The 20,447-nt window shown below is 41.0% G+C and overlaps 1 protein-coding gene across 5 annotated transcripts in view; it reads right to left on the reverse strand.

The window, feature by feature from the left end:
* The window catches only part of ADIPOR2 (adiponectin receptor 2), a 44,986-nt gene extending 24,539 nt beyond the window's left edge, over positions 1-20,447 (reverse strand). For 2 of the 5 annotated variants that reach the window (XM_053978356.1, XM_053978352.1), the window contains exon 1: positions 20,021-20,207. The gene's annotated coding sequence lies outside the window, so the exon portion shown is untranslated. Of the gene's footprint in view, positions 1-11,246; positions 11,311-20,020; positions 20,208-20,364 lie in introns of those variants that run through there. The other 3 variants (XM_053978355.1, XM_053978353.1, XM_053978354.1) reach the window with 3 other exon arrangements.

Below are 20,447 nucleotides of genomic sequence, written 5' to 3' on the forward strand. Positions count from 1 at the left end.
CAACTTTTGCTTTACTTATTGAACTGTCTTTATGTGAACCCACAGGTTCTCTCTTTTATGATTCTCTCTCCCATCCCACTGGGGCAGAGTGAGCAAGCAGCTGTGTGGGTCTCATTTGCCCACTGGGGTTAGACCACAATAAGTACACTGAGCCAATTTGAAGCTGTAGCTAAAACCAGAAAAATGCAAGTAAGCAGAGCAGCTGTTTATAAACAACAGTTACACACAGGCTCACCCCCCTGCCTGCTATTCCACACATTTCAAACAGGTAGTCAGCAGAAACAGCCCTAGTTAGTTCCACAGATTGGGCAATTTCATGAGACCTTCAACCAGCAAGTTTTACTGGTTCTTTCAGCCAGATTTAAGCCATACTATTGCCACTGTGTGCTGCACTACCACCAATGTTGCCTAATACCTGTCCTTACATCACCTCTGTGACATTGTGAGAGCAATGCTCTGGGACACAGTACAGCCACGCAACAGGCTGCACCACATTTGGCCAAGATGCTTGCAAAAGGCAAGCAATAAAAGAAGATAGAGGAATGCCAATTTACATCAGGCCTTGAGGATTTACTTCACCAGCACTCACTGCCAAGCATTCACTAAGGTTAAAAATAAAAAAATGCATTTCACCCCTAGCGAGTCAGATTTGCATTGAGCAGTAGAGCTGATCTTCAGAGCTTTGCAGAAATAGAATTTGTTGTTTCTTGAAATGACAGTGGAATTATTCAGTGAACTAAAATGTTTCCATGTCATTCATGCAGGATCCTCACAGTGCTAAATATGCTTGCCCTAAATGAGCATGCAAAGGTAAGCAAGATAAAAGCTAATCCAAAAGCACCACTATTGGATTTTACTTCTTTTTAAAAATGTACTCCTGACTGAATGCAACTGGAAGGTGCCAACACAGAAGTGCAAATAGCCTGAAATATTTGTTCACAGATGAAAGAAAGTAGTGAAGATTATGAACAGGAAAGGCATAGGTGGTCTTTAAGTTCTATCATAAAGTTTCTATGACTCACAGTTCAGTGAAGGATGACCTTGTCCGTAGAAATTAGGAAATCTAAGTATGGTCAGTAAAATCTAACCAGAAGATGATGGTTGAACCATTGTGAGGATACTTACTGCCTCATTCTGTCTAAGACTGCACAGTTCACAAAAACAAAAACTAGAAAATGGAAAGCTATAGAACACTTGAGGTCTTGGAAAATATTGTTTTGTGTCTCACTGAGATTATCAAACTCATAAATGAAGTCCTTCAACATTTTTTGTAGCATGCAAATTAAATGTTTCATTAAAATTAGCTTCCATTTAAAGAGGAAGTTGCCATTATGACTTAAAATCTACTTAATGATTGCATACATAATATCAGCATGTAGATGAATCAGTGAGTTCCTGCTGTGCCTAAAATAAGCTGAGAAAAGCATCTACAGAGTTTGGTCTGTTGGGTTTTTTAATACAGAAAACTTCTAAATGCTCCATCAGCTTTTGGAAAGGACTCAGCAGTTTAGTACAAGCAGGGTTCTAAACGCAGCCCATAAACAGAAAATGAGGCTCGAGTCAATTCAATGTGCTGCTGCCTTGCCACACAGCCCTAGGAGCAGCCTCAGCTGCTCCCTCCACCTCGGTTCAGCAGCAGCCAACCCCAGAGGAGGACAGTCAGTGCCAGTCTGAGGCTCAGCCCTGCCTTCTTTCCAAAGAGAACTAGAAGGCAGCATTATTTCAGCATTCGCTGCAGTTGTGCAATGCCACAGGACTCAACACCCACAACTACAGCATATTTAGGACACTGCTTCACTCCTGAAGATGATAAGGAAAGACTAGTTACACAAACTTAAGCACCACAGGATAATGCTATTATTCTCTGTATGACACTCCCTAGGATAAGCACTGCAGCCCTTCCAACCTCCCAGAACTCACCTGGCACAAGGACTGATTTACTACCTCAGCTAAATGATGACACATGGTAGTAAAACAAAGAAAACACATTAACGGTAGTGTTTGTAATTAAATTTAAAAGATCTGTCACTCCCTTTTGAGGATAAAACACAGTCCTGGATGGTCAAGACTACCTCCCACTACCCCTAAGCAAAGCAATCTCGCCAGTACTCCACTCTTGTCAGTATGTTCTTTCCTGTAAGCAGCATAACAATGATCCTCAAAAGGCATTTAATTCTGGCTGTAGCTGGTATTTGGAAGAAGAAAAACAATTGCTTCTCCCTACAGTCCCCTCTCAACTGCCTTACTGGCAGAAACTTTCCTGTTCAGGTATGCAATGGAATCCACTGTATGCTCTTTCCTTGCTGATCCTCTCCCAAAGCAGCCATTAAAGCAGCATAAACAATGTATACACAGTGGATGATTCCTCCTAAGACTAGCTCATTCCCCCTAACAGACCTTAAGTTATCAAAAGAACAAAAGACTCTCATGAAAATTTCAGACTACACATTTCTCAGAACATTCATTAATGCTTAATATTTAATGAAGGGCTTGAGTGCCCGAAAAATCTTGTAAGAGAAGCTGTATCAATCTACAAACTCTGCCTTGCCTGTGTCCAGGTGCCATGACAGCTCCAACCATGCAGGTGGAATGGCAAAGCTGATGGAACTAAGACTTCACCAAATCCCAAAATGTTTAGGCAAGGCCTTAGTAACAGAAGAGGCACAATTCCCTTCCCAGAACTGTCAGCACAGGTACAAACGGCAGAGCATTTCCACTACAACCCATGGACAGACTGACTGGGATAAGAACACAGCCTGTATAGAGGGATGGGGAATTTTGTGCCTATGGAACAGTTGATTCTGGCTGCCTTGAGTGAAATAAGGTATATTAATTGAAATGCAGTTCTCTTGGCACATTGTATTTCTACTACTATCTTCTGGTAGGGAGGGTCTGTCACAAGTAGTCCCTCACAGATAATATTGTAATGTCAACTTGAAATAAGGGACTTTTATCTTCTTTTTTTTTTTTTTATTTAACAGTCTTTCAACTTTTTCAATTCAGGAGTTAAACATCCACAGTTAACAAACCAAATATTCTCTAAAGCTACAGTCCAAAACAAAGCAAATAAGGGTTTGTATGAATGGGAGGGGAAGGAAATTCTCACAGAAGACTTTGTTTTCTCAATGTACCCTAAAGGAAAAGTACGAATCAGCCTGTAAAAATTCTTTAGAGGTCATCTTTAACAAAGAGGAACAATGAGGAAGTAATCCAACACCTCTTTTCTTGATGTAATTTCCCTAGATAAAGAGGCATCTACAAAACAAAGATTAGACTCCCGCAGAGGGTCAGTGGCCAAAAAGCTGTCTTTTTAACTTGTAAACTGTCACTGGACGCTTCAGCCCAAGCTATTTCACAGCAGGCTGCAGAGGCAAACAATCAAGCACATTCTGATGCATTTGGATTCAAAGAAAGGGAACAAGCCAGCAGCCTGCCTGCATTATCGAAATGCTTCCATTTCAGAGGATCCCATTACATTGTTACAACATTTGTCCAATTTGTACTGCAAATCGGACCCCATTTTTTTAACTGAGTTAAGAGTTATGTCAGAGGCTGGCCACCCCCAGAGCACAATGTAAATCAGTGACTGCTGTAAATCAGTTCTACTCTTCAATAAACCAAAACCAAGCCAATTGTCACAAAAGTAATATAAAATTGAGAACAGAAGTTCAAGTTCTTTTCACATTACATTCTACAAATATCCACGGTCCAGATCTGAAAACTTGCTTTTGGTTCATTTTTCATTAAATGGCTCAATTTCTCCAAGTGAGAAAATCCCAGCTTTTGCTCTTTTATGATTTTATTTCTATGGCATGCTACTCACAGCAACTTGCTTCATGGCTGCCAACAACAAAAAGATGCAGCTCTTCTATGTTTGTAACACTTGGGATCACAGACTGTCTACATGTGAAAGACTGAAATTAAACATCACTTTCCTGTTAAGTGAAAATTCAGAATATCTACTTTTAACTACTGCCTCAAAGAAATCCAATTCACAAAGCTGTTGGGTGAAGATGAAGAAACCAAAGTATTTGGAGCAGGCACTAAAATCCAGAGCTACACCATGAGGATACACCATGTAAACTGAGGTTACATTCCTTTAACCACTCTACAGAGAGAATCAGAGAATCAGATTCTCCTCTCTAAAAATTCTAAATAATAATTATATATAAAATATAAATAAATAATAATTATATATAAATTAAAACTCTAAAATAATAGAGATTCTATTCTCTAAAAATCAGAGATTCTCTCTATAGAGAGAATACATGGGAATGTAAAGGGCACCAAGACAGCAGCAATCCACAGGCAAGCATACCACTACCCTTCCTCCTAGGAAGCCTGAGTTTCAATCCCTAAAAACTGAAACAAGATCTTTTACTGCTCCAGAAAATGCTCCAAGGCCTGGAGCAATTGCACAAAAACAAACACTGCAGCCATGCTTTTAAAACCAAGAGGAATATGCACATTCCAGGCTGCAAACTTCCAACAGCAAATCATTAGGACAGCTGCCTTCAGTGCTTCTTACTGGCCTGCGTGGACATCTCTTCATTTAGATGCCATCCTTGTGCAGATTTAAGGCCTGGCTGGTGCCCAGAGGGGGCAGTTCCACTTTCCCCTCTTTGGGCAATAAACAGCTCCACTCCTCCCAGCTGCCTACCCAGAGGCACCCTGGTGTTTGTCACAAGCCCTTCCAGGTGACTGCGGAAAAACATTAACCCACAGAGATTTGCCATGAAAAAGGGCAGCACCCCATCCTCAAAGGTTTAACTGTGTATATTATAGGCAGTGTTTTCCCAACCTATGAAAAACTGGCAGTTATCTGTTGGCCCTAACCTTTAATTGTTATATAAGTACACGCCATGGCCTTTTCTATGACCTGTTGACCAGGGGCAGACCACACCTGGCACAGCAAACCAGACACCTTACCAAGATCACTGATTTTAACACAGGCCAGGATGTAAAAAGCTGACACTCTTTCCAGTTTTTGGAAGCACCTGCTCTCTAGTTTTATTGATAATCTTGATAAGCTTTACTCATCAGGTTGTGAGCTTGCTCACCAGTGTTTTGTTTTGTGGCCGACAGGTTTGGTTTACAAAACGTTTGCATTCCCATATTAGCAAAAAAATAAGAATGAAGCAAAGTTACTGCTTCACTTGCCCTCAGCAATGGCATTTCTTCAGCTGAAAACAGCACACATCCCCCTCCTCAAAAGCCACAATGTTGTTTAGCCATGAAGTTGCTGCCTTTCTGTACCAAAAACGCTACAGGAACACTGCAGAAATAGCATCCACATCCACAGAATTGTATCAGTCTAGGATCAAAAAAGTGGTGCATCATCTTTCAGATTTCCTTTTAACAACCAAAATTCAAGGAAAAGAAGCAGATCCACCATAACTATACTGTATCTAATTTATGCCAATTAGAAGCATATTTAGTCAAGTGGCTGAAGTTCCACATAAGACCAGGTAAACCTACTTATTAATTACTTTACTTCCTTAATGCAACAGCCAGAGAATAATTTTGGTTTTAAAAGACAAAATTGTTGAGGATTAGGAAAAGCTGAAGTGAACATTTAGTCTCCTCTACATTTAGTTCCACTCCTTCAGATACAAATTTATTTCCTGGTAACATAGTTCCAAATGATATTGATTTCTGAAACAAGACCAAGGACACTGATATCGTAAGATACCACTGATGCAATTTAAAAGTAGAAATGTTAAATTAATCTTTTACTTTCTACAGTCCTATGACTAAAGAGAGATTTCAAAATACCCAAGTCTCCTTATGAGAATACTGCTAAAATGAAGTAGGGCTGTAGCTTGAACTAAAAACACATCTGCAGGTCCAGGACCAAGAGACTCACACAAAATGTCATCTTGCTGTGGTTTGTTTGACCATAATACTTTCTGTACTTTCTAGTACCACTGTGTTCCTCACAGAGGCTTTTGCTGCAGTCTGTGGTCTAACCAGTACAGCTATCACAGTGTAAATTCTAAGACTGAAAGAGTTTAAGATCGTGAATATATTTCATGTTAACTTCCAAGTAATCAGGAAGCATTTTGTGAATATACATGTTAGATGTTTTCCATGACTTAACACCACTTATGGGTGCATTCAGACAACCATTTTGGGATTGGGGGCGGGGTGGGGGGTGTATGTGTGTGATCCATGTCTCTTCCAACTCAAAATAAAACCCAAAAACAACTCAAAACCAGAAAACCCTCCCAAAGACACAACAGGATCAAGAAAAAAAATGCCGTAAATGAGCTAGGCAATGAGGAGCACCTACCTTCTAATACTTTCAGTGCAAAAAAAATATTGTGTCCCTACTTTGAAGCATGTAATTGCCACTCACCCTTTGTGACAGAGCTACACTGCTCGCTAAGCACAGTGAGGACTGGCTGTAACATTGGATTAGTGACAATCAGCACCAACACAGGAAAATAAAGATTATTTTTTCTGTCAAACTATTTACAGAAGATAATTTACAACATAAATCTCCAACAACAGCAGATTAAGCATAAAATTCATTAAGAGAAACAGAAACAAAGTTTACACTTACGAAAATCTCTTATTACAAAACAAGAATAAAGGCTTAATTTCACATAAACAGAAAAAGTTGAAGTTAGACACCCAGGTTGTCTTATTCATGCGTAGAATACAGCATTTACTCTAATTATGAAATTCACAAAAGTAAACACAGCATTATGTGAAGCATTTCCAGTAAGCAATGCTGGATGCACATCATAGTTAAGCAACACTGTGCCTACCCTCACACCTACACAGGTCCCCACCAGACAAGGTAAGGTAGGAAAGACAGGATTGCTCCAGGATCATTTACTCCTGCTCGAGAGCCTGGAGTCATAAGAGGGTCAGCAACACCCTTCCTAGACTTGCAAGTGACATGCAGGGATCTAGGGAACATGGAATGAGGGGAAAACCACAACCATGCAGCCCTGTAAATGCAGCAATGCCAGCAGGAGCCCCTGTGCTCCCTATCGAGACACAAGGCCAGGACTGAGGTTTAGCAGGCTTCCTCTGTAAGAACTTCAGCTTTTATGGAGTTTAGCTGTGACAGCAGTTTTTCCAACTGCCCAGATGCCATTTATTTTTGTTTACCTTGGTGTGATATAACCTCTAGTTATATTCCACAGAAAGAGGAATTTACAGTGATGTTGAGAAATACTGGCCTAGCATGACAACACTGGAGAAGCAGGATGCAGTGCACAGGAGTACAGGCATGGGATATGAGACAGGACACAGCCTTGCCACCAGGAGACCCCACAGCTAAAGAACCCATTAATGCACAGTTAAAAAATGCAGACCTGTAGCTGGGCAAATCTGGCATTAGGGTTAACAAAGAAATTGTAACTAACATACATAAAGGGCACCATATATAATAAATTCAGAGATAACCTGAAGCTTTAGACCAATGAAGAAAGAAAAGAGGAATAAAAGCATATTAGCAAAGATACCAAGGAAACTCAAGTGGATCCTAGAGAGAGGAAAAAGAAACAGGCAGCATCCAGATCATACTCCCCCCAACAAATTACTCCTAGGGCTGATAACCTCCATTACCCTCTCCAGCAGTCCAAAGCTGCTGACCTAAAGACCCAGAGCAGCAATGGAAGGGTGAAAATAAATCACAGAGAAGGGAGAGAAACCAAAATTCCATGTGTTACAATTTTAGCTGCGTTTGGCAACATTTTCATGTATGTAACTGCAACATTCTTCTTAGAATCATTAATCGGACGTTAGGAAAGAAAAACTGAGTCACACTGTTTAAGATTTCCATTGTACCAGCAATAAATTCTTGGCCGTACTTGCACGCGCGTTACCTTTATAAACAGACACATGCACAAGGGGCACTTCCTCTTTGACCACAAACAAGAACATGACAACAAAGGTGAAGGAATGCAAGACTCCATCCATTGTTGTCTTCAAACTGTTACAGGAAAATTGTAATAGAATAACAAGCTCTGAAACAGCCCCAGGAAAAGCAACCAAATGGTCTGCCTGAACTGGTAACACTCTCTGCCCAGAGAGAGAACTCGGTGCTGGGGTGACCTGTCAGCATTGTTTTGTACCTAAGAGCCTTTCATACACGTATACACGTTCCTACAACAGCACCTAAACACAAACCAGTGAGCCTGGCATTCACTGTCTGTGCTTTCTGTTTGCAGAATCTCTAGATATCATAGGAGACACTCCATTTCTTTAAGAAACTTAAAGAACAGGAAGGAAACATGGCCAAGTTGATAAGCCTTCACGAACTTAAGAGTAGGAAGGGTAGGAATTTCAGTTGATTTCCTGGACAAGGGCCCAGACAAGGAACACAAGCAGAAAGCAAGAACTGGGTCAGCAAACTACTGAATAGTTATTTGTCCTAGTTTTCAAATACTTACTGAAGGTACTCTTGCCCTAGCCTATCTGCATCTGTAAGGGGTGTTAATACATGTAGAACTACACAGATAAACTGTTCTGCAAAGGAGAAAAAAACACTTTAGGCTGACAACACCTACTGTCAATGGAGTTAGCAAATAAAGAACCTCTTTCTAGGATGAGTTTGATCTCTCTCTGTAAGAAAAATAAGCTAATGTAATTTTGATGTGAAGACAAGCTACCGTATCCATGGGTGTGACCAAGATACAACACAGTTCTTTAGATTCACCTGATGAGCACAGACAGACACAAGACACAGGCCAAGCTTCTCAGCAGAGACTGACTGCTACATGTAGAAGCCAGTACTAATTAGTCAATTACTAATTAGCCAATACTAATTTGTATGCCAAAGATGCACTCAGCTGAGTTCTCTGGCCGAGAACTCCATACAGGGGGTCAGATCTGAACAGAGCAAAAACACTGCCTTACCCACTTGTATCCCCAGGTACACCATTATGGAAAGCATGAAAGGCTCTTCCAATATTGACAGCACAGTAGTGGCACACATGATTTTGGAAAAAAAAAGGAGACACTGACAGGCTGAAAGTCCTAAAGAAAGTCAATAACCAGTGCTGTGAATTTAATACATGAGAAAAAGCAGAAGGAAAACCTTGGAGGACCTTCGACCTGCCCAGGTAATCAGGCAAGTCCTGACCTATGCAGATAAGCAAGCAGCTGTAGCTAAGTAAACAATTAAGAAATGAAACAAGCCTTGAACACATGAAATACAAAATCCAATATCTGTTTTTAATATGTGCTAGTTAATGTGCAATGGTTTCTAAGTTTCACATCACATTTTACATATTTACTAAATTATTTGAGAGAATGTTTCCTTTGTGATAGGAAAGAAAGCTTTATGTGAAAGCAGAGGTGACCACTCAAAACTGCAGTTAAGATTTCAACACAGCACAAGGTTTCCTAATCTTTGTGTCTACAACAACAGCACCACTCCAAACAACAGTAAGAAAAAGTGAAGATACCAACCACTGCCCATCAACCAAGGTAAGGTCACACGGAGTCAGCAGATCAGGCTGGGTGACCTCAAACACAAAAAATTTGGTTTTGACACAGCAATAGGCAAACCTTGGAATCTTTTGCTACAGAATGAGGATTCACAGGGAAAATGGACAAATATACAGTGTAAACCCATCAAGCACCATGAAGCATCAAGCACCATCAAGCATCCATGAAGCCACCTTTAGCTCTAAAAACCTCTCTGGATACCAGTGCACGACTGTGTTATGTTGCTTGCACATTCCTGCTTAGAAGCTATTTTCTTCCTTAGGGGATGGACATCCTGACTAAAAACTCTCTAAAAGAGTTCTCTCTGAGGAAGGACAGCAAAAAGCCTAATGCATACAAACAAAATAAAAGAGGAAAGAAGTCAAATTATTATGAGACAGAAAACAAAAAACTCTGTAGAAGAAAGGATGAGGGCTGAAACAGAACATTTCCTAGGGACACCAGGCAAAGCACCCTAAGAACACCAACAGCTCCTCAAAGGCATCCAAGAAGCCAGCAGGCACTACCCTGAGAGCCTCTGGCCAGCGACTTACATAAGAGGAGAAGGGGAAAGAAAAACCCTGTGGCTGCCAAGCTTCTGCCTTCTCCACTGAATGGTCAGCTTGGCTGGGTGGCCCTGCAGCTTGGCCAGGTTTCAGACTCAAAGGGTACAACTAGAAAGGCCAGGGACAGAGCACAGTCAAAGGCTCAGTTAGAGGTGCTGCAACCTGGCACATTTGGCAGCCGCAGGTCCGGATTTCATCCTGCAGCCAGGGACTCACCAGTGATCTGTGCCAAGCACAGCTCTCATACTCCCCACACCTCAGCACCAGTGACACACACAGCCTGCTGAGCACAACCAGCCCAAAGCTCCTTGGTCTCTCTGCTTCAGGGAGCTCTTGCCACTTTTAGTATGGGGCAAGAAAACTGAGCAAGTGAAGCACAAGAACATAACGATGTTTCTGCAGCAGGGCTTGGAGGCAGGGTGAGTATCCCACAGCCTGCCTGGATTACACACAAGAGGGTGCTCAGAGAGTCTCAGGAGGCAGAAACCGAAGCAGCAACTCCACAATGAAGGCAGAATCCTGAGCCAGAGATAGTTTTACTAGCTTATGTTAAAGCTCTCCTGGAATTCCAAGTTTCAATGAAATTAACTTGCTTTTTCCCAGAGACTTAAAAGAAATCAAAACACTCATTATGCCCCAATTTTTGTTCTTACACACAGATTAGATAAAATCTGTTAACTATGATTTTTAACTTCTTTCAGGGATAGTGTTTAAACTGTCACACAGCAATTTGATGTCACTGATTTCCATTGATGAAAGTCAGAACAGTAGGTGCAAACGGAAAAGAAAAACTAACAAAAAATGCTACCTCATTCAAAAGAAAAAAACAAACAAACAAAAAAAAAAACCTGATAAAACTGAAAAAAACAAAACAAAATAAACTCTTCAAAAAGTCATTGCTACAGTTTTCCTCCTGAAGGGGAAAAGAATGACATCTTCCAGTCCTGTCTCTGACTGGCTTATAGTCTCCTGCAGCTCACCTCAACAATCAACTCCAATCTGGAAGCCCCACTTGTCACACTGTCACCCTGTTACAGAAACATTCAAATTTATTGTAAGCCTCATTTCTGAGAAATACAACATAGAATTACAAAACAGACAGTCTTGTACCTTCCACATGGAGTAACACACAGCAGTTATCTTAACCACTGCAATCATTTTCCCCAACACACCAGCTCTCTCTTGACAAACAGCTGTGCTGCCTTTGAGGCAGCACAGATCAATTTCTCTCACCTCAAATTCCTCCCTGGTTCTTGGTGTTTGTATTCAAGCTTGGGAAGGTTACAGTCCAAGATTCCTACAAGAAAGATGTGTAATCAACATGAAAGCTGTTTCTCCAAGAAAACAAAAAACTACATAATGAATTTACATAGAGAGGGAAAAAAATCCAAAGAGTATGTGTCCTACACAGCAGCTCGTAAACATTTACATCACACTGGATGACAAAATGCATGCATTCATCTAAATTAACACCCTTCCATTTCTGTAGGCTCACTCACCCAGATAACTTTGACTTAAACACCACAGTTACAGCTAAATTGCATAAAGATGCATCAGCACAAAACCAAGGAGAGCAGGAAATTTTCAACCATCTCCACTATATCATTCTCTACAAAATGTTCAACTCAACTCCAAATACCATATCTTATCCAAACTCTCTGCCAAACAAATCTCTTTCTCGGTACTTGTTAAAGCTGATTTATTACTCTCAAATACATTAATCTGCATGTTAATCTGCCTCAGGTCACTTGAAGTTAGTGAAAAGGGACCTTTGTCAAGCCATATAAAATGTTGGTTTTGGTCCACATGGGAGTTTGAAATCAGAGCTTGGGAGAGATCCTCTACGACATAAATATTATAACACGAAAACAGCAAGGAACACAGAAGACTTCCTGTAATCCATTTCCATTTTCTCTGCTTCACTTCATGGCATGTTGTTAAAGTCTAAAAATTTCCCTAAATGAAGGCTGAGTTTATCTTAGGATCCTGTGTCACTGGAGCTGTAAAGCACCAGCATGACAGCTTCAATCTGACATTCACTGCACTTCAGTGGAGGAGGGAAGGCTTGTAATTTATACAACCTACTTCATCCATACTGCAAGTAGTACACCAGACAGAAAATCTGGCTCCAACATTACACACACTACATTATGTACAGCGAGTGCTGGTAATATTTCTATACAAAGCCTTACATCCAACAGTTTAAAACCTCCCCAGCTGCATGGCTTCCTTATTCAACATTTCCAACAGAAAGCAGAACTGGTTTTCACTAGCAGACCACTTGCTTCCTAATATAATCAATTCTCCAGACAACTTACCAGACGATCCAAGATTTCAGTACAAACAAATCAAAAGTTCAAAGATGAATAAAGACTGTTGCACAATCCCTGAAGAGAAGCAGTTGTAACATACACATCCTGCATGTTTGCTTAGCAACTGGATCGCCATAAGTAGCACAGTATATTGGTACTGGTCTATTACCTGTCACATCCCCTGAAAAAGCAGTCACCGATGCAAGCAGCAGCAATGAGTATATCCCCCACCTTTCCTTTTTATGTTTGCCTAGTAATTAATTTTAAGTGCCAGCAATTCTCAATTGCTCCATCATTAGCATGACTAAATGTCATTCTACGATAGGAATTATGCAACTATGCTTTGGTCAACCCCAAATACCACCACTGTTACCTGTGACTCTGAATGTTGTAACAAATAACATGCTTATGAACTGTTCATTTATTACAAAGACATTACTTCCATTACTGTCCAATTCATGAGTCCCTTCAGTTTGAAATGAGAAAGTGTTACCTCAAAACAGAATCTTCAAAAAGGAAGCACTGAGCTTCAAGGAAGTTTTAATGTCTACATGTGATAGTCTCTCAAAATGTAATGTGATTTCTGGTGGTAGTACAAGAACTACTGGACACATCACACTTACTGCTAAAAGAACAGGAATGTGGAATTGTGCCTTTTCAAGGATGGCCTAAGCCTACAAAAAACACTCATGTGAGTCTTGCAGGCAGATAAGCCCTCAGGCACTTGTATAATAATGAACTATTGAAGCAGAGCCAAGACATGAGTTTTCAGAGGAAAACAGTCATGGGTTCTGCGATCATGCTTTGTTTCTCACAATGACTTTACTGTGATGTGAAATAAGGGGCTGTTTGATCCAGTTAACTGGTCCAGAAAAAGTCAGCTGGAAAGGGCTTACATGAAGGAATGAAAAACTAATGTGCTTTGAGAGCATCTTGTACCACCTTTCCAACAGCATTTTAAGGCTCTGCTGCCCCCAACCCAACACGTGTCCTGGTTATTCACAGTCCTGCAGAGCTGCACTGCTACATCAACCCTGACCTTATCTGAGCACTTGAGATTGTGGAGTATTATCTCCAACAGTCCTGTACATCACCTCCCTTTGCCCACACTGACCCGTACCCTGAAGTCCTTCCAAATCCGTTGACACAACTGGCATTTTCAACAGCATCACGCGCTGCTTGGCTGTTTGGGACACAAACAGGATGTAACAGGCTCTGAAACTTGGTCAGCTTCTCTTTGCTGTCCATCAAGGATAAGCTGAACTTAAAATTGGGTTTGACTTCAAGACAGAATACATCCTACCCTTAAACTCTAAAGCAGAGGTTTAAGGTTAAATTAGAAGAGTTTTACAGACAAAGTAACTAAAACCAATGGACATCTCCTCAGACAGTGTAGCAACAAGTCACTTCCTACTGAATCAAAGACTTCTTTTGTAACCCAGGAAGTTTAAACATTTTATTACTGACCTTCTTTCTTTACAGTCCTGGTTGATATAAAAACACCAGAAGAAACACCTATGAAAAATCCTAACAGAGAAAAATGAGGCTTTAGCAAATCATACTCTGTGTTTCTGGGGGATGGTCTAAAAAGAGAACAAATAATTGGTATGTATTTATATTTAAATAATATTTATATTTAAATTTCCTCTTCTATACCAAAAATGTATTTGAAAATTGCCCCTTGAGAAACACCTTACAAATCAAGTCTAAGATACCTAGCAACTTCTTTCCCCACATTAGTGAAGCTATTAAAAAGGAAAGGATTTTTATAAGACATCTATTATTGAACTATTTCTGTAAAGTTGCAGATTTCACATGGTTGCCAATTATTAAAACATCACAGAGCAGGAAGTCAAAGAGCAGTTGCACTTAACCACGGATATTAAGATAACCATGACACAAGCCTTTTTCAGCATCCTCCTTCTAGCCTGGAGCACATAAAGGTCAGAAAACCACTAAGTAAAGCTTTTGTTGACTTTGTTATGCTTTTCTCAACTCTCAGAACACTCACCTCAGAAAATAATCCATTTTGTTCCCCACTGAAGGTACAGCAGGCAGAAAGCCAATAGTTGGCACTTTGTCACATAACTACTTTAATAAAAATTATGAATAGGCTCTTACTTTTATTTATACAACCATGTTCCATTAAAACAAAAAACTATTTGCCTAAAAGATTAATACTGAGAACAGTGCAACATTGCTGTGACCAGCCTTGCAATGCCATATGCCATTCTAGAGAATACACAGACACATAAATAATTCTTAAACTAACACAATTTGCAAAGTACATTGTTCTTCACAAGCAAATTGGCTGTCTCATCTCATAATGTCTGGAAGTACCAGATTCCACCACCACTAACTTATCTCCACAGCTTTAGTATTTGTCTAACTAATACGTGCCCACAAATTCCACCAGCCATGGAGACCAACACATAAATTAAAGCATTAGGGAAGAAAACAGAAAAAGTGAAACCTTCAGTTTACACCTGGGAATGGCAACTGCTCAGTCACAGGAGCAGCCCACCAGGAAATGCAATGCAGCATTCTTCATGACAAAACCATACCTAAGCTGTCAGCTGAGAGACACCGAAAAGCATGTGACTCTTCATCCTAAATCCTACTAGCCAGCCACTTCCTTGTTCCAAATGCTGAAATCCCTTTCCCTGCAGCTAAAAGCCTGCCAGGACTCTCAGGACTGACATATAGCCAGTCTCAGCTATACTTACCTTTGCACTGAATGGCTTTTTCAAACAGCTCCCACTGCTGTCTGGGAGATACGGATACAGTTCTAGTACAAGCAACAGTTAAAGATTAACCTATGGAATTTTACCACCAGCCAGAAGAATTTTGCCATTCAGATTTAATCTAAGTAGCCAGAGTTGGTATTTGCTGTCAAAAGACAGCTTTTACTGCTTCTCTTCAACGATCTCATTTCCATCACAAGTTCTGCATTTTACAAAAAACAGAAGCAATGTACAGATATATGTGATCTTGAAGTTCTTCCATGGTTACACCTCCCAAAATCTAGTATCACCTACCAAACAGTCTGAACAAGAAATCAAAGGAGCACATGTAAGGGCCTTCAATGAAGTCTGTGGAATTACATGAAGAAAATATTTCCTATAGCAGGAAGGCCCATGGCTCATTCCCTCAAGGAACAGCCTGTTATTCAAATATCCATAAACATCTAATTTACTAACACACACTTATGACAACATTTTGAGAAAAATCAAACTTGACAAGTAAAAAAACATCCATCAGTAAGGAGCTAAAACAGGAACCTCGCCAGAATGCTGTCATTAAAACAGAGACAAGCCCACTAAAGGCTCCTACCAGCAAAATGACCCTTATCTAGAAGTTGCAGAACTGCTTAACACATCCAGTGATTTCCTAAAAAATTCCACAGCACATAAACTGTCATCCTCTAAACCTAAACCAAGTACCACAATTGACCTTGGCTTCAAACAAACAATGGCAGTCTCTGCAATCCTCTAAGCAGATGGAACCAACATGCTGGGGAAAAAGAGCATTTAATTTGGTTAAGACAAGGAGGAAAACTAGATTAACAGATGTGAGAAATTGCTTTGGCATACTTGTGATAAAGCAGCCTAGTGACACCTTATCTTTGAATATATGCAGATGATCACAGATACCCTCAGAAAAACAACCATTTCACAACAACAAACCACTCTGGTAGACAGCTGGACTCTTACAGGATCTATTCAAATGCAGGCAACATTGTAACATTATGGCATCTATAGCTGGTGTACCTTTGGTTTTCACCATTAGGTGAGAAACATGAACATTTAGCATTTTGAGAGAAAATACTAGCAGAAAGAAGAGAATAAAACAGGGCAAAAAAAAGGAAGTAGCCTTTCCTGTAGCAGGTTTGCAATGCACTTAGATGTGCTGGCAGAACACTGAAATACCCACTTTGAGTATTCAGATATGACTTTCAGCCCATTCTGCAAGTAAATTGTCTACTCTCTTGCCTACTGCTGTCTAAAGGTACCTCACAGCAAATGATTACAGCTCTGCCTGTTCCAACACTTTCCTCCTGTAAATAGTGCCTGACTATTTTCTGTTCTCACAAGGGCTTAATTAGTCCTGATCACAGAGTGCTACAGCAGCTGGCACATCCCAGCAGACTGCACTGCATTTTCACAGCTATTGAAATCCATCTGAACCACGCAGCAAATTTTTCTACACTAACAATTATGTGTCCTGTGAAATTTACATCCACCTATATGTTTGAAGACCCCTTTCTGCAGTCAATTTAACCACAGGAGAGCCCTCAGATGTCCCAAAATCACTGACACACGTGCAGTTCACAGAAGTCCAAAGAATCCTGCCTGGTCAGAAAGAGAGACCCTCTCCTCCACCAACAGAGCAGCAGAGACCTGCAACTCCAGAATACATGAGTAATCATGTTCAATCAGAAAGCAAAATACTATTTAGACATATAATATTTGCTTTTCATATTTCTAAGCACCTTAATTCTAGCAGCTCACTTCAAGTTCTTTGATATTGCTCAAATCAAGCATAAGCTGTGTGGTACCTCCTTTCCTCAGAGAGGCTGCCTGCTTATCACCTCACCACCTGCCACATGCCAACGTGGTGAGCAGCCCTCTGGAAACAGAAAGTCTGTCACTCTGTCCTGAAAGGGAACCTTGAGGTTCGTCGTCAAGCTGGACTAAGATTATATTTTTTATGTCAAATCATTGAAACAAACTTTCTGAAAATATATGTAATCACTGGGAAAGTTCAATTTTATAGTTACATGATGGTAAAAGTCTGCATCTCACACTCCACAACCCAGAATGCAGGAGGTTGTTCTCTTCAAAGCAATGTAACAGCAACTATGTGAAAACAACTCGCCTCCTGCTTCTCATTAGCTTACACACTGATCTGCAGCATCCTACTTCAAAACTCAAATGCTCCAGTAGTAGGAGCATATTCAAATAAACAAATGAAAGTTTAAAATGTTTTCAGAAATCAGTTTCCTAAAGAATCATAACTAGAATCTTATTTGTTTCCATATTCTTAATTTTTGAAGACCAGTTTCTTTGTTAAACTTCTCTTGACAGAGTGCTTTAAAAAGCAGAGGCAGTCACCATGTTAAGGACAACCAGCTGATATAAGTCTTGTAAAAAGACAAGGCATTTAAAACAAGTTCTATCAGAAAACAATAGTTTAATAGTCCTCCCCTTAAACGCTGTCCCAAATACTTTTTCATAATCACCACCATTATCTTGTGTAACGTCTTTTCAAATCTACCAACACCGTCTGTCAGAAAATTCACTGAATGACTCAGACAGACACTTTCAAATCATAAATACTCAAAACTGCTATTTCCATTTCAGAACTACTTCTGTTCAAGGATTTGAATTGCTGATGGCATAATAATCCAACGACCTCCTGAAGTTTCCTTATCAAGATTTTCCTCACGCACAAGCAGCATGTCCACTGATGAAAGCAAGCCTTGCTGCTTTGCACAGTGGCTTGGACAATATGGTTATGCAATCCAAAACCTGTAAAACTTGTAAAATTTTTAGTGCCTAATATTGAGTATCTTTCGTACATGAATGCTTGACACAGCTCCTTGAACATGCAACTGAAGACATGAGATAACAGCAGAGATCCCAACATTAAAATCACTGGCATTACATGCCCCGCCAATTCCCATTAATTTTCCTTCATCACAGATCTACAGAAACACTTGCCTAGAGCAAGCACAGGCTTTCCAAAGCTCAGCCTTCTAATCCTGTGTCCAGGAGTCAGGCTTTCAGTCTGAATCTCATCCACATTGCCAAAACCACTGGTCACTAGCCACTTGCCATACTCATAGCAATGTCACCAGCTCAACAGCACTGATTCAAGTCCATTAGGGCAAAGACTGGGGTATGGGGGATGATGGAAAACCCCATGGGTTTTCTCTTGTTTCTTTAAGACAATTTTAAGCTTCTATACCCATGGCATTTTAAATCTATATTTGAGAATATACATGTAATATATAAGAATCTGTTGGAGAAATTTTCACCATGAAAGGTTTTGTTTGAAGTACGCCAAAAATACATTCTTGTCCTTCACACCACATTATGTTTTCAGATCTGATTTTACACTCAGAAAGCATCATTTTGAAAACCTGGGCTAGGTTGGGATGCAGCTTTTAGCTCCTCCATCACTACTTCTGATTCAGTTTTCCACATTAGCAGCTATCCTCCATGGCTTTCACAGCAAAGCTGCCAACAACCTTATTCACAACTGTGTTTAGCTGTCAGCTCAGACAAGGGAATAATTTCTGTATTGTATCAACTAATCTTACACTTCCAACACAACCATGACCTTCTTTTAAGTTGCCTACTAAGGCACACTTATAGTCTTAATATAGGTTTAAGTGTCACATAACAGATGAAGTTCACACATTATTAATATGCTATCCCTATAATGCAAGCACCACAGCAGGTAATCTTAACTGCAACTGGCTGGCAACCCTACAGGAAAAGAAAAAAACGAGCTCAAAACACAAACTTCCTTTCTCCTATAAACAAGGCTAGGTCACAGCCAAAGATAACAAGGAAAACTGGACATGTTTCATGATCCTGCTGCACCCATAACTCCAAGACACAACGCCTACTTTTGTTGATCACAAACATATTTTCCTCTGTTACAGCAGCTACCACAAATCAGAAGTAGTCCCAATAAGGTTCCGCAGCAAACAAGCACCTCCACACTGAAATACTACAAAAAGGACTCTGAAATCTGAGGATTTTTACAATTCTGAGTGCTGTGCAGCACACAGCTTTTCACTGACTTCCAGAAGAGACCTGTGAAGACCAAAGCCAGGATGAAGGCAGAAATTCGATACTCTCTGACACTGACTAGAGCAAGGGAGTGAAAACAGGAGTTTAAATTACACTCTAAGACATCAACTCGAAACCAGATTATGCCAAGAAGGGTCTGACCAGTTTCATAAAATTCGATCCATTTTTAAAAATACACAACACATGGTTGTGATACACAAGACAATTCAGCTGCGTGCAAAAGTTCAATGCTGCATGAAGAACACAGAGCTTCTTTAAAAAAGAGGTAACATCTAAAAGCTTTTCTGCTGTGTGACAAGTGCATGACAGTTTACATACACAAAGTCCGAATGACAAAAAAAAAGTTATCATTTCATATTAATGGTTTTCTCAAAACAAATGCCCACACATCTACTGAAGCCACAGACTTGTAAGGCTAAGACAAACACAAGAAGAAAGTAACACTGCTTGAAAACACCAGAAAAGAACAACAGCTGTCATCTCTTCTTTGTTTTCCAGGCGATTACCATATGTTTCAACGTCTTTGTTGTACATCCCAAGCAAACAAGAGATGAATACCTGATTCTCTCAGGAAAACAAAAAAAAACCAACAAAACTTTTTTAAAAGTTTCTTCTGATGCCACTTAAGAATATCCAAACTGTGGTCACCCTAATATCAAATATTTATATTACATTATCTACTGTTGGTAACTCCAGTGTTTATAAAGATAAGCACTTAAAAACACTCTGCTGTCAAAAAGGGTTACCATACTGTGCAAGCGGAGGAATTATTACTTATATTGCCTCCGTAAGAAGATTTCAGGCGCAGCAGCAGATTTCCCTGCCTGACAAGCAACAAGTGCACGGAAGGCTATAAACAAGACCCACTTACGGTGCTCTTGACCCACTTAGAGCGCTCCACTGGCCTAAAGCCTCCTCCGGCAGCCGGCGATTCCGCGGTGCTCCGCCGTGCCCCCGAGCGAACTCGCCGACCGCGGGCTCCGCTCGCCCGCAGGGCCTAGCCCGGCGCGGACAGCGCCCTCCGCCCGCCTCCGCTCCCCGCCCCGCCGGCAGCACGGCCAGCGCAGGCCGCCCGCCCGCCCGCCGCGAGTCCCTCCCGCCGCCCCGAAGAGCGGCCGCACGCCCGGGCGGGGAGCCCCGGCCCCGCGGGCGGCGGCCGGGCCGCGCAGGCCCCGCGGCGCGCAGCGGGGCCGCGGCTCCCCGGCGCTCGCTCACCTGGCAACGGCCGGCGGAGGTGCTGCCGCTGCCGCCGCCGCCCCCGTCCCGCGGCCGCCGCTGCCGCCGCCGCCGCCGCCGCC

This window comes from Vidua macroura, chromosome 5 (assembly GCF_024509145.1).
Source record: "Vidua macroura isolate BioBank_ID:100142 chromosome 5, ASM2450914v1, whole genome shotgun sequence".
Taxonomy (NCBI): Eukaryota; Metazoa; Chordata; class Aves; order Passeriformes; family Viduidae; genus Vidua; species Vidua macroura.